Source organism: Quercus lobata, chromosome 1 (assembly GCF_001633185.2).
Source record: "Quercus lobata isolate SW786 chromosome 1, ValleyOak3.0 Primary Assembly, whole genome shotgun sequence".
NCBI lineage: Eukaryota > Viridiplantae > Streptophyta > Magnoliopsida > Fagales > Fagaceae > Quercus > Quercus lobata.
Genome location: NC_044904.1, coordinates 39,922,896 through 39,935,267, shown reverse-complemented (window position 1 = coordinate 39,935,267; position 12,372 = coordinate 39,922,896). Strand labels below are relative to the sequence as shown.

At 40.4% G+C, this 12,372-nt stretch overlaps 1 pseudogene; it reads left to right on the top strand.

Annotated features, from left to right (window-relative positions):
- Nucleotides 1–5,730: 5,730 nt before the first annotated feature.
- On the top strand, nt 5,731–6,081 carry LOC115953781 (annotated as a pseudogene).
- The last annotated feature ends 6,291 nt before the right edge of the window (nt 6,082–12,372 follow it).

Genomic DNA, 12,372 nt, shown 5'->3' with positions numbered 1-12,372 from the left:
AGGTTCCAAGCTGGACGGAAACACTTTGCACATCAACGCCTCGTCCTTGGAATGGACGGCCATCCTCTGATTAAACTGGCTTACATGCTCTACTGGGTCCGTCTGACCATTATATACGGCAAAGGTTGGTTGGTGGAACCGCCGAGGAAGCTCAACCCCCTCTATCCTACGCATGAAAGGCGACTGGGAGATGCGGTCCAGGACCTTACTAATGGCGTCGTTTTCCAGGCCTTGGTAAGATGGGCTTTTGTGGCCGCGTTTGCAAGGTTGCTCTTCCTCATAGGAAAAAGTTTCACTTGGAGGGGTTCTTGATCTCCGCCTGTATTCATTGTCCTCCTCATCGCTAATGTCCGAGCCGGGTGAAGGACGTTTTCGTTGCGCTCGGCGTAACTTCTTCTTCAAGTCATCGATTTCTTGCTATAAAGCCCTGTGATCGTTTCACTTATGGGATGCGTGACCTTTCCCTTTTGAGCGACTTTTGCTCGTGTGGGAGGTGTTCACACTACCCTCTCGCTGCTTGTCTTGATCTTTCTCCCGTTTGAGGTTCAAAAAGTTGTCTTGCCGTTGGGAGTTTGCGTGTCTGGTTTGGCGCAGACCTGATCCTTCCATTTCTAACGGTTTCACTTGTCGAGGCACAAGTTCTCCCCACAGACGGCACCAATTGTAGGGTCAATTTTTGGGGCCCAGGCCCAGCAGGTAGGCGATTCTGGCCCAAGGAACCCTAGACAATGAATTTGTAAAGAGCGGGTTACATAAACCAGGCCCTAACGAAGTGAATGTTAGTTAACTTTGGGCCATGCAACGATTGAATGTAAGAATATCTCCTTCATGTCCACTGGATACCCGGTCCGAGGAGACGTGTAGGTGCACTTCTGTTCCTGATCAAAGGCTATGGTCTTTCTCTCTCTCTTCTGTTCTGAATTCTTTCCTTTTTTGCCAATCGTCCACTGGATACCCGGTCCGAGGAGACGTGTAGGTGCACTTCTGTTCCTGATCAAAGGCTATGGTCTTTCTCTCTCTCTTCTGTTCTTTCTTTCCTTTTTTGCCAATCGCCTCTTCATGGGGATTCCCTTCTCTTATATAGCCTCCTTAAAGTCATTAGAGTTTTACACTTGTTGATCATCTGGACCTTCACTTAAGTGCCCATCCCATCGGACATCTCCCCTACCTTTCTGTGAGTTGTAATGGCCAAGGTTGTTCGCCTGTCCTCTCCACATTAATGCGGCCAGAATAGTAGCTTCCCTACATTTAATGCGGCAGCTGTAATCTCTCCCTTGACATCCTATACTCTCTTCCTTCTCCCGGGCTTGTGAGGCTCGTCCCTGCTACCAATATTCGTTGGAGTGATTCCTTATTGTTGGTAGGGTGCATGTTTGGTTCATATTTGGCACGTCCAAGGAGACATTCCTCCTCGGACCACCCTTTAAATAAGTTTGGGCTCATTAGAGTTGGGCCAGAAGTCCTTTTGGCGCCCCACTTTCTCCTCGGACGTGGCTGGTCTCTGTATGGGGCCCAAGGCCCATTGTTTGATTTGGGAACTTTACGCCTACAATGATTATATAAATTACTATTACTAGCTTGTAACTCTATGCCTATACATGGATACACTTAAAGATATACAAAAAATGCATAATATAATCCTATATATATAATTTAAATACTATTGATAATCATTTTTATATTTTGTTAACTCTTAAAAAAAATTTGTATGGATATTATTAGGTATAAAATGTAAATTGTCCATTTTTTTTTTTTTATAATTATTGTGAAGCACTTTTTTTTTCTTTTTTTTTTTGGCGATATATTTATTCTAGATTCTTTGGTTTTTTTACTTAATAACTCACTTAGATAAATATTTATGATGTGGTCCCACAATTAATTCTAAAATTAAAAATAAAACTTTTTAAGAATAAATAATTTGGGACACATGGCACAAAATTGGAATTTTAATTTGAAATTCTAATTTGAGTTTCTCTCAACTTCACCTATTATTATACATATAGACTACTTCATCTTTTAATTTTCTTTACTCATAATATGGATAAAATTGAGATTTCACCTTATATTTCCTTAAATAAATGAGTGCTTCTCACACTTTTGAGAGGAATACCATAGACCATGGTTTTAAAAACTAGTACAATCAAAGAATTGGGAAAGCTCCCATTTCCAGTTTTTGATCAATTTTTGGGGTTTTACCTAACCAAATTGGTGTCTAGTTCCCAATTGAATTGATCGATTCAGCCTGGTTTTTAAACTATGCAATAAACTGAATGTTCCTTCCTAAGCATTTTATTCATTTTCCCAAAACTCTCAAATAAGGTATAGATAAATCTCAAATTTATTTAGCTACATTCTCTTCCTACTCCTGAATAAGCTAAATAAATAAATAAAAGGATAGTTTAATAGTTTGACATACTTATCTTTACTATTATTAAACCAATTTTGGGCAAAAAATATACCATCATTTTATGATATTGTACCAATTAGAATCCAAAACAAAAACAAAATGGAAAGAGAATTTACTTTAAAGAAAATTAACAATTTTAAGTGAGTGGAATGAAAAATTGGAATCACAATAAGGATTACAAAGAACACGGAACTTAGACATCCAATAGAGAAGGTATTTGGTATCAAATGATACCACATCAGTAATATCAAAATCTAATAAACGAGATATATGTATATAAAAAAAACTACCCACTAACACATGTCTTTCATTTGTTGGTGGGGTAGTTATTTTTTACTGACATATCTCACATTTATTTTATTTTGATAACGCTAACGTGATATCATTTGATACAAAATACTTTTTCCATCCAACGACTCACTGGTACGAGGACCTATTAAAAGAAAAGGATATATTCACTACGCCAAAGACCAACTAGTGAGGTTGGTAAAAGACATTCTAAAGGTTAGTCATTGAAGAGATTCATATGGTAGATTAATGAAAGTTTGCAAAGTAATGAGATGATGGAGTGCATACCTTTCTCTTTGTTTTGAGGGGGTATTTATAGAGTTCCCTCAGTGGAGGTTGGTGGGTGCTTTGCCATAAAATCAAGAAAAACATTTGGCAACATTATCTCCTTAAGCCCTCATTTGGAAGGAGAGAATAGAATGGAATGGAAATTAATTAAAATAATATTTTTAGAATATTTTTTCATTCCCTTGTTTTGTAGTTTTAATGGAGGGAATGGAAAATTCATTCTCTTATTTGGGAGTTCAAGTGGGAGGGAATGGAATGGGTAGGAAGGAACACTCATTCGTCTCTATTCCCTTAAAACCATAAATTTTCATTCCTCCTTAAATTTGGAGGAAATTGAATTAGATTTAATGAATTTTTTACTACAACTCCCAAAATACCTCTATATATTCAATCATTTATTTTAAAATGGGGGTCTAATAGTAAAATTGTCATAAAAATGATTCCATTCATTTCCTTCTATGTTACTCCTAAACAAGGTGACTTACATTCAATTCATTTTCATTCCTTTATTTTAAAACATCCAAACAAGGTTACTTAATTCCATTCCATTCTTTTCCCTTGCTTAAATACATTCCATTCCATTCCTTTTAATTCCCTTATGATCATTCCATTCCATTCTCTTATGAATTCCCAAACGAAGCTAGTGATGCTAAGGGAACGTGATCCTAGGGTGTCTCACCATAGTTGCAGTGCAATGACCTCTATCATGTGGTAATTCATAGACACATGATAGCATCCTATCGAGTCCAATGCATAGGACACTGGATCCAAGTCGAACCCATACCACACTTGGACCCAACAAAACTACCTAACTTGAATGGAACAAGGTTTTTCACTAAACTAGTTTGGAGAAAAACCCTCCAACCTCCTCTTATATCTTTTTGTTGGATGTGAATTTTGAAAATCTAACTGTTAAATTGTATGTTCTTAACATACATGTCAAATTTCATTCAAGTCGAATGTCATTTACTATTCGATCAATAAACTTATTTTTTTATGCAAAATTTTAGACTGCAAAACTTGTAATTTAATCATTTGATTGATGACATAACTATTGATCTTTGATCTTCTTGAAATTTTGCAAGCATAGAGGATATAATAAAGACATGCAATCGAACGATTACATTTTTGAAATTTACATCCAATAAAAAGATATAGGAAGAGTTTGAAAGGTTTATTTTCAAACTAGTTGGAGATAAACAATTTCCACCTGAATGCACTGACTTAAAGTTTGACCAATTTGATTAATGGATCAATTGATTACAGGTGGTGGGTTGGTGGGGAATCCAACCAAACCATGTGGACACCCCTAACCATGCCTGGCTAACCCAACAAAGCTTGGCTTGCTCACTTAAGTACGACTTTTTTTTTAGAGAGTTTTAACTTATGTCATCGGCTCCTGATGATAACTTTTTATCATCAAACCAAGACACTGATCAGTTGTTGGTGTAGGCGGGGATTGAACCGCAGATCTCTTATTTAACTATTAAAAATTTAACTAGTTGAGCTAATTAGAACCCAAACTTGAGTACGACTTTGATTTCTTTTCTTTACTTGAGATTGATTGAATTTTAGAAGAGGAAAAATGGCAAAAATGTAATGAGAAAGATAGACTGGATTTTGTTATTAAAAAAAAACAACATTTTTTTTTTTTGTTTTTTAAATACTAACAACTAAAATTGGATATATCTTTTCAGTTTTGGAATTCAGAGATAGACAATAACAGAGATTCAATAATTTAATCACCCTCTTCAACAATAAAAAAAATGCAATCATCATTTCAAAAAATAAAGAGAGAGAGAGAGAGAGAGAGAGAGAAGTTGGACAGTAACCAGATCAACCCCTTTAGAATTTGATGCATAACCAAAAAAAATTTCATTTGAACCATGAGCTTGCCACCCGCTCTTCGCCCTATTTTCAATCCCAGCCATCCATGCTTCTCATCATTAACGGCCACGTATCCCCCTAAGCCATATAGGTATCTCTCTCTCTCTAGGGACAGAGCCAAGACTTTTGAGTTAAAAGGGGCGACTCTGACCTCTATTTCGGCGGCTTCTTAGTAGTTGAGGTTTTTTTTTTTTTTTTTTTTTTTAGTTTTTGATGTATGCGTCTACTGGGTAAAGACAAAATTATTCTGTTTAAAACTTTTTAAAGGGCTAGTTGTTTGTTTGAGTAAAATTGGTTAATTGGACTTAATTTTTTTTAGCTTTGCTATTGGTGATTTTTATTGTTGCACAAATGTTTTTGGGCTAATATATGTTGTTTTAGAATTTAGATCTATAAATTTTTTAATGGCCTTCAAAATGAGGAAAATGCTAGAGGTATATTGTTGATATAGTGAGTGATAATTAGTAAGTAAAAAAGTGATGTAAGTTATAGGCCTACATGCAAATCAATAAGAATTTGTACCTCAACAATTTGTAAAAATATTGTAGATAAGTTTGTAACTGTAACAATACTCTAAAAAGAATTAATGATATTGTTAAAAGGGGCAAAATGTAATTTTGTAGAACAAAATTGCTAAAATTAATGCGCTCGCGTGCGCGCACGCGCGCACACACACACACACACACACATATATATATATATATATATATATATATATTTGTAGTTTAGGTGGGCATTGGCCCCTAGTCAATGTAAGCCTTCGCCCTGGACTCCCATACCCTTTCCCCATACTACCTTCATTGTCTTCATTTCCCTTTGTTTCAATCTCTATGTCACTTTGTCTCTTCATGTGTGTCAAAATGATTCTATACTCTTCTTCTTCTTCTTCTTCGATCTCACACAAAGCTAGCCATAGCTTCTTGGTCTCATCATCCATTGCCTCAGCTCTCAATGCTTTGAAGAACTCCAAACGGTTTATCTTTTGTGTTTCAAAGAGAAATGTGGGTAATGGGGTTGTGGTTTTAGCTTCAAAGAAAGCTCATAACAGACCCACATTGGAAATTGTGTTTGACCCTTTCGAAGAGGTGAAGAAGGAGTTCCTCTTGGTCCCTACTGTCCCTTACGCATCGCTCCCTCGCCAAAAGTACACGAACCAGTCTGAAGCAGCCATCAATGAGCAGATCAAGTTGGTTTCATTTTACAATCTCTAGCATTACATATGAAGTATAAACGTACCGATATAAATACATTTTCATATAAGTGGTTCTTTGTTTGATTGTTTGATATATAATATTTGTTTTGTGTAGTTTGTTTATAGGTTATACCAGTGGCGGTTAAAGGAATTTTTTCCAAGATGTTCCTAAAAAATTTTGCCAGAAACTTTTTTTTTAGGGCACGTGGTTTTCTTATCAAATATTTATCCATAATTCTAGCAAAACAATATGGTTTTCTTATCAAATATTTATCCATAATTCTAGCAAAACAATAAACAATAAACTATAAGTTCATTTGAAATATTAATAAAATTATTAATTATTGTTGTTTAGTTATTTCATTAATTTGTTTGTCTTTTATAAACTATAATTTGTTATATTTTTATTTCATTAATTATAAAATTATTATTTGTTGTTTAGCCTAACATAGTAACATAATTTAATTTTTTTGTCTTTTATAATGTATTAGTTAATTAAATTATTATTTATTATTTATTAGTTGCTTCCTCCAATTAATTATTGATTAATTAAATGATTGTTTATTAATTATTAGTTGCACTGTTGCACTAGCACACAACCACACATCCATGTGCATTTACCCCGGCCCCATGCCCCCATTCACCCCCCAATTCAACAGACAAGCCCCAATGCCCCATGGCCCCAATCACAAGACTAGAGCCAATCAGATAAAGCCAATTAATTGTACCTCACCAAAAGACACCAACACCAACACTGAAAGACAATTAATTTATCTCCCCATCACCAACACCAATGGATAACTCCAAAAATAGGGCAAATATTAATAAAAATTTATAAAGTAAACTAAGCAAAAGGCAAAAGCAACAGACAAATGACAATCACAGTTCAAAGTCTTAAAGAGAGAGAGAGAGTCTGAGTCAGTGATTTCATAATATCATTTTTTCACTTTCATTCTTCCCTCTTTAGATAAAGAGTAGAGAGACTAAGACTGAGTCACAGAGATGAAATACCTGAGGAGCGGCACCGTCGGGCACAGTGGCAAGGCGAGGAACTAAGGAAGACCGATCAGGCAGGCGGGGCAGCACGTCGAGGTGTAGTTTCCGTTTGAATGGGAGATCGAGTTTGAGCCTTTAAGGCCCAATCTGGTGATCTCCTACTCTGTCATTCGTTCCGTTGGTTGTTGCATCTATGAAGTTGTAGGGACACGATTTTAGTTGACCCAGTCCTGGACGGTCAAGTCTTGGCCCAAAAGGTCCCACACAATAAATTTTTGTAGAGTGTGGGTTGAAGAACTCGGTTCCAGTTGGATTAAACGGTCCGTTGCATGGGCTCAGGAAATATAGAAACACGAATCAAGAAAGTGGAAGTGAAGGGGGGAATTTTATTCATGGGCATGTATGCGTACAATGAACCTTTGCTCCTCTGTTCACTCTCTCTCCGTTTTTTCTCCGTCCCCCTCTCTTTAGGGACTCTTACACATTATATAGGCCCTCTTTTATCATTGGGCCTTACACTTGTTGATCATCCAAACCCCTACTTAAGCACCTGTCCCATCAGACACCCTTACCAGTTCTTTGTGAGTTGCAGTGACCAAGGTAGCACTGTTCAGGGGTCTTCTCTTCATTAATGCGGCCAGGAGAGTAGTTGTAGTGCATTTAATGTGGTGGTGACAGTCTTTGCTGGGATATTTTTGGGTCTCCTTTCTTTTTACGTGTTTGGAGTGAGGGCTACAGTAGTTGGGATGCATCGTTGACCTGGACTTTGGAACGTCCAAGGAGGAATTACTCCTCGGACGTGTTCTCCTTACTCCAGCGGGCCTGAGTAAGGATTCTGGGCCGCAACGTCTCCTCGGACAGAATGGTCCTCGGACAGGCCCAAGGCCCAGCCAACCTGTTATTCTGGGCCGGTCCCCACAATGGCACCTCAAAACTCCGGTTTTGATCTCCTTCCGAGGAGAAAAGCGGGGTTTTGACATTTACAAATGATGGAATTAATGAGGTCTTGGTCCGCGCGTGCGGGCGGTTACTTTTGACGCGCCACAATTTACGAGGCGCGACCATTTATTCCAGGCAGCTTTATGTCTCCTTTATCCAACGGCGAGATGTAGATCTGACGGCCAGCATTGTTCCTTGAATTTTTAAGCGGGAGGGATTTTCTCTCTCTCCCTCCTACTATATAAAGCACCAGAGAGGCTCATTTTTTCTTTTTTATCTACACATCAGAAGTTCAGAGAACTCCAGCGCCCAGAAGTCCACGAGCACCTCCGTTCTTCAAATTTCCATAATCGTTTCCGCGAAGCGTCCTTCCTAGAAGAGATTTTCAACCATCTCACCGGTCATTTGTGAAGATACCCGTAAGTCCCATTCGTTTCGTCGCTTCGACTTTCTACTCGGATTTTACTTTTCTCCTAGGTTTTTATTTTCGTCCCTCCAGTTCAACTTAGATGGGTAGATTCAAAGATCTAGTAGACACTCCGGCTGCCATGGAGGCCTTTAGGGCAAAATACCATATCCCGCAGGGAGTGGTTCTATGGTACTGTCCCCTAGAAGGAATACTGTTAGATAGAGATGTGGGTGAAGTGATCATTCCTATGATTGCCTTTATACAAGGGGGAATGACACTTCCCATGCGTAGGATTACCCGGGACTACTTGTTCCACCATAGGTTGACACCACACCAATGCGCTCCAAATATGTTCAGGGTATTAGGCTGCATAGATGTCTTGAACGAGCGAATGGGTCTAGGCCTGACCTGGCATCATGTGGTACACATATACGAGTGCCACTACGTCGAGAAGGGAGGGTATTACCTTAAATCTCGATCCGATGTGGTTATGCTAATCTCCTATCTCCCCATATCCAATAAGACTATGAAGGATGACTTCCTCATTACCTCAGGAGAATGGAGCGATGGTTTTCATTGTCCAACTCGGGCAGGAAATCCAAATGCGGCGCCTTTAGGCCCAATCCTTTAGGGAAGGGGCTTAGCTCCTCGGATTTACTCTCTTTTTTGCTTGTCATAAATTTTGTAGTTTAATTCTAATTTCCTTCTCGGCTGTATTGTAGATAGGGCTTTAGTTGCTCCCAGGCTGAGCCACGTGAACGTTCCGACCCTGAATTATCTTCTAAGGTCAGAAATCTACGTTGCCGAAGACGGGCAGCTACACGCATGTCATTTGGTTTTGGGCTATCGACCACTAACCCGTTCTTTCCAAGCCATTGGCCACGCCATCAGAGTTGGTAGTCCTAGGTTGGCTAGGATTGACGTGTCCAAGCCTAAGTTTCTGGCCCGAGAAGATCTTAAGCCAGTCGTGCTACTTGGTGTTCGGGATCCTCCACCGGCCGTGCAACTGCCTCCACCAGACAACCTTGAAGTTGCTGCGCCAGCTGAAGGAAAGACCGAATCATCTCTTCTCTCCCTTGAGGAGGAAATAGACGAGTTCTATTTTGAAGAGGAGGTTGATAAAGCCCCCTTAATTGAGCTCTCGGACCCTGAAGGAGAGCAGGATTGAAACTCCGTGGCTGGCGCTCCGATTATTATAGCCTGCTCGGACGACTTTTCGGACGAGGAAGTAGACAACATGGCTGGCAAGGGAAAAACTTTATGAGAATTGATGTCCAACCAAGGAAAGGGTCAATCTTCGAAAGCGCCTGCTAAGTCGCAGGCCCAGGACCCTCCCCTAACTGCCCCTCAGGTTCCTTCCGACCTTGGCCTCAGGGTTAACCCGGACCCAAAAAAGAAAAGGCCAGTTGACGTTCCTGAGGAAGGTGAAGTGGCCCCCCACCCGGCCAAGCAGCAAAAAGCCACTCGGGGGCAGAGGAGTAAAAAGGCTAACTCCGTGGAAAGCCGAGATGAGGAGAATCGGGTTGAAGTGCACGTTAATCCACCCGTATGGAGTCCGAACCTGGAGTTAGACGGGGTCGCTATCCCCTATACTGCCTTGGTTCAAGAATACAATAGGGGCAGAGCAGATTACATAGCTGAGGCCCTGGAGCAGCCAGTGCTCCTTCCTTAGGACATGGAGGCCTACAGGTGATTCTCCCAACCCGAGCTTTTTCTGTCCCTTAAGAGGGACCTTGCGATGGTAAGTCATTCTTTTACCCTTTTGTTAAGTCATCAAAAATTGTTGCATTCTAACACAATTTTGGTTTCATTTTGTTGGCAGATCACTCAGCAGGTGTTTGTGGCTGAGGAGTTCTGTCGCAGCAACCGCAGCTTGGCTGAAGCTGAGGTCCAGTCTCGGACAGAGGTGGAGAAGACTGTGGGGTCCCTCAAGCAAGAGAACCTTGAACTTGCGAAAAAGTTCAAAGAGTCGGAGAAACAGCGCCGAAGCGCGGAGGCTGGCCTGAAGAGTGCTGAAACCCAAGCGGAGGACCAGCGCTAGAAGTTGTTCATAACTGAGACTAGTCTTGCTACTGAGAAGCAGAATGTACTGGATCTTAAGGCCGCTTTGCAGAAAGCTGAGGACGAGATACGGCAGGTTAAAGAAGAGGCTCAGCTGATCCGGGAGGCTACAGAGGCTGAAAAGAAAGCTGCTCATCAGCTCGGGATTCAAGAAACGGAGGCCAGGCTCTCCGAGGAAATTCCCGAGGTGTGCAGGGACTACTGCAGCACTTCATGGGCTCATGCCCTTGATGCTACAGGAATTCCTGCAGATTCGGCGCTAAGATTGCCTGAGAAGGTCTTCTACCCTCAGGAGATCCGAGAGTATCCTGATGGTGCTCAAGCAGCTTCTGAGTAGGGCTTGGCTGTGCCTGACGCCATCCCTCTGCTTGATAAAGCCAAGGATCCTGCCAAGGACTCCATCTCCGAGGCTCCTCCTCCTCAACCAGAGCAGAAAAAGGATCCTCCTGCTGAGACTTAGCTTTTAGGTTTTTAATTTTTGTACTCTTCTTTTTTTTTGAATGAGAGTTGTCTTATTTTTGTTCTTTTGTAAAGACTTCTCTTTGTATTGACTTTGAAATATTAATATAGAATGTTCTCTTTGTTTTCTATGGATGTTTACTAATACTATCGCTCTATTTAACGTTCGCAATGATATAAATAAATATAAACGAATGAGAAAGAAGAATGTCGTACAGCGAACTTAAGTAATGGTTGTAATGATGCTAGACTACGCACGTACCTTGAAATTGTACAAGAGTTCTAAGTAATAATTTCCTCTAAGTCTGTGGTCCGAGGAGCCATACAGGACTTAGGTTCTGTTTAAAACTTGAATAGTTGCCATAAGTAATAATTTCCCCTAAGTCAGTGGTCCGAGGAGTCATGCAAGACTTAGGTTCTGTTTAAAACTTGGATAAATTGCATAAGTAATAATTTCCCCTAAGTCTGTGGTCCGAGGAGCCATGCAGGACTTAGGTTCTGTTTAAAACTTTGATAAATTGCATAAGTAATAATTTCCCCTAAGTCTGTGGTCAGAAGAGCCATGCAGGACTTAGGTTCTGTTTAAAACTTGGATAAATTGCATAAGTAATAATTTTCCCTAAGTCTGTGGTCCGAGGAGCCATGCAGGACTTAGGTTCTGTTTAAAACTTTGATAAATTGCATAAGTAATAATTTCCCCTAAGTCTGTGGTCAGAAGAGCCATGCAGGACTTAGGTTCTGTTTAAAACTTGGATAAATTGCATAAGTAATAATTTTCCCTAAGTCTGTGGTCCGAAGAGCCATGCAGGACTTAGGTTCTGTTTAAAACTTTGAATAGATGGGAATGGACCGGTGGGTACACGACGATCACGGAACAAAACACGGGTAAAGCCGTTTTCATTAATAATAATATCTTCTTAGGTTATTTACATTCCACGGGCGAGGTACAGTTTTTTCATCCAAATCTTCTAGATAATAAGCACCTATTCCGGCCCAGATGTGATGCGATACGTTCCTTCCCAATTGGGCCCCAGCTTGCCCCAAGAGGGGTTTTTTGCGCTGCCGAGAATCTTTCTCATCACGAGATCACCTGGACCTAAAGGTCGCAGTTTAACATTAGCATCATATCCTTGTCTCAGCTTCTGATGGTAATAGGCCATATGGATCATTGCTTTTTCCCTTCTTTCCTCGGCTAAGTCTAGACTTCTCCCCAATAACTCGTCGTTATTATTTGGGGTAAAGGAGTTAGACCTCAGTGTGGGAAAGCTGTTCTCGATTGGGAGCACGGCCTCAGCCCCATAGGTCATCGAAAAGGGGGTTTCACCGGTTGATCGTCGTGGCGTTGTCCGATAGGTCCATAAGACGTGTGGGAGCTCTTCCACCCATCTCCCCTTTGCCTCATCTAGCCTCTTTTTCAGTCTGTTCACTATGACCTTGTTCACGGCC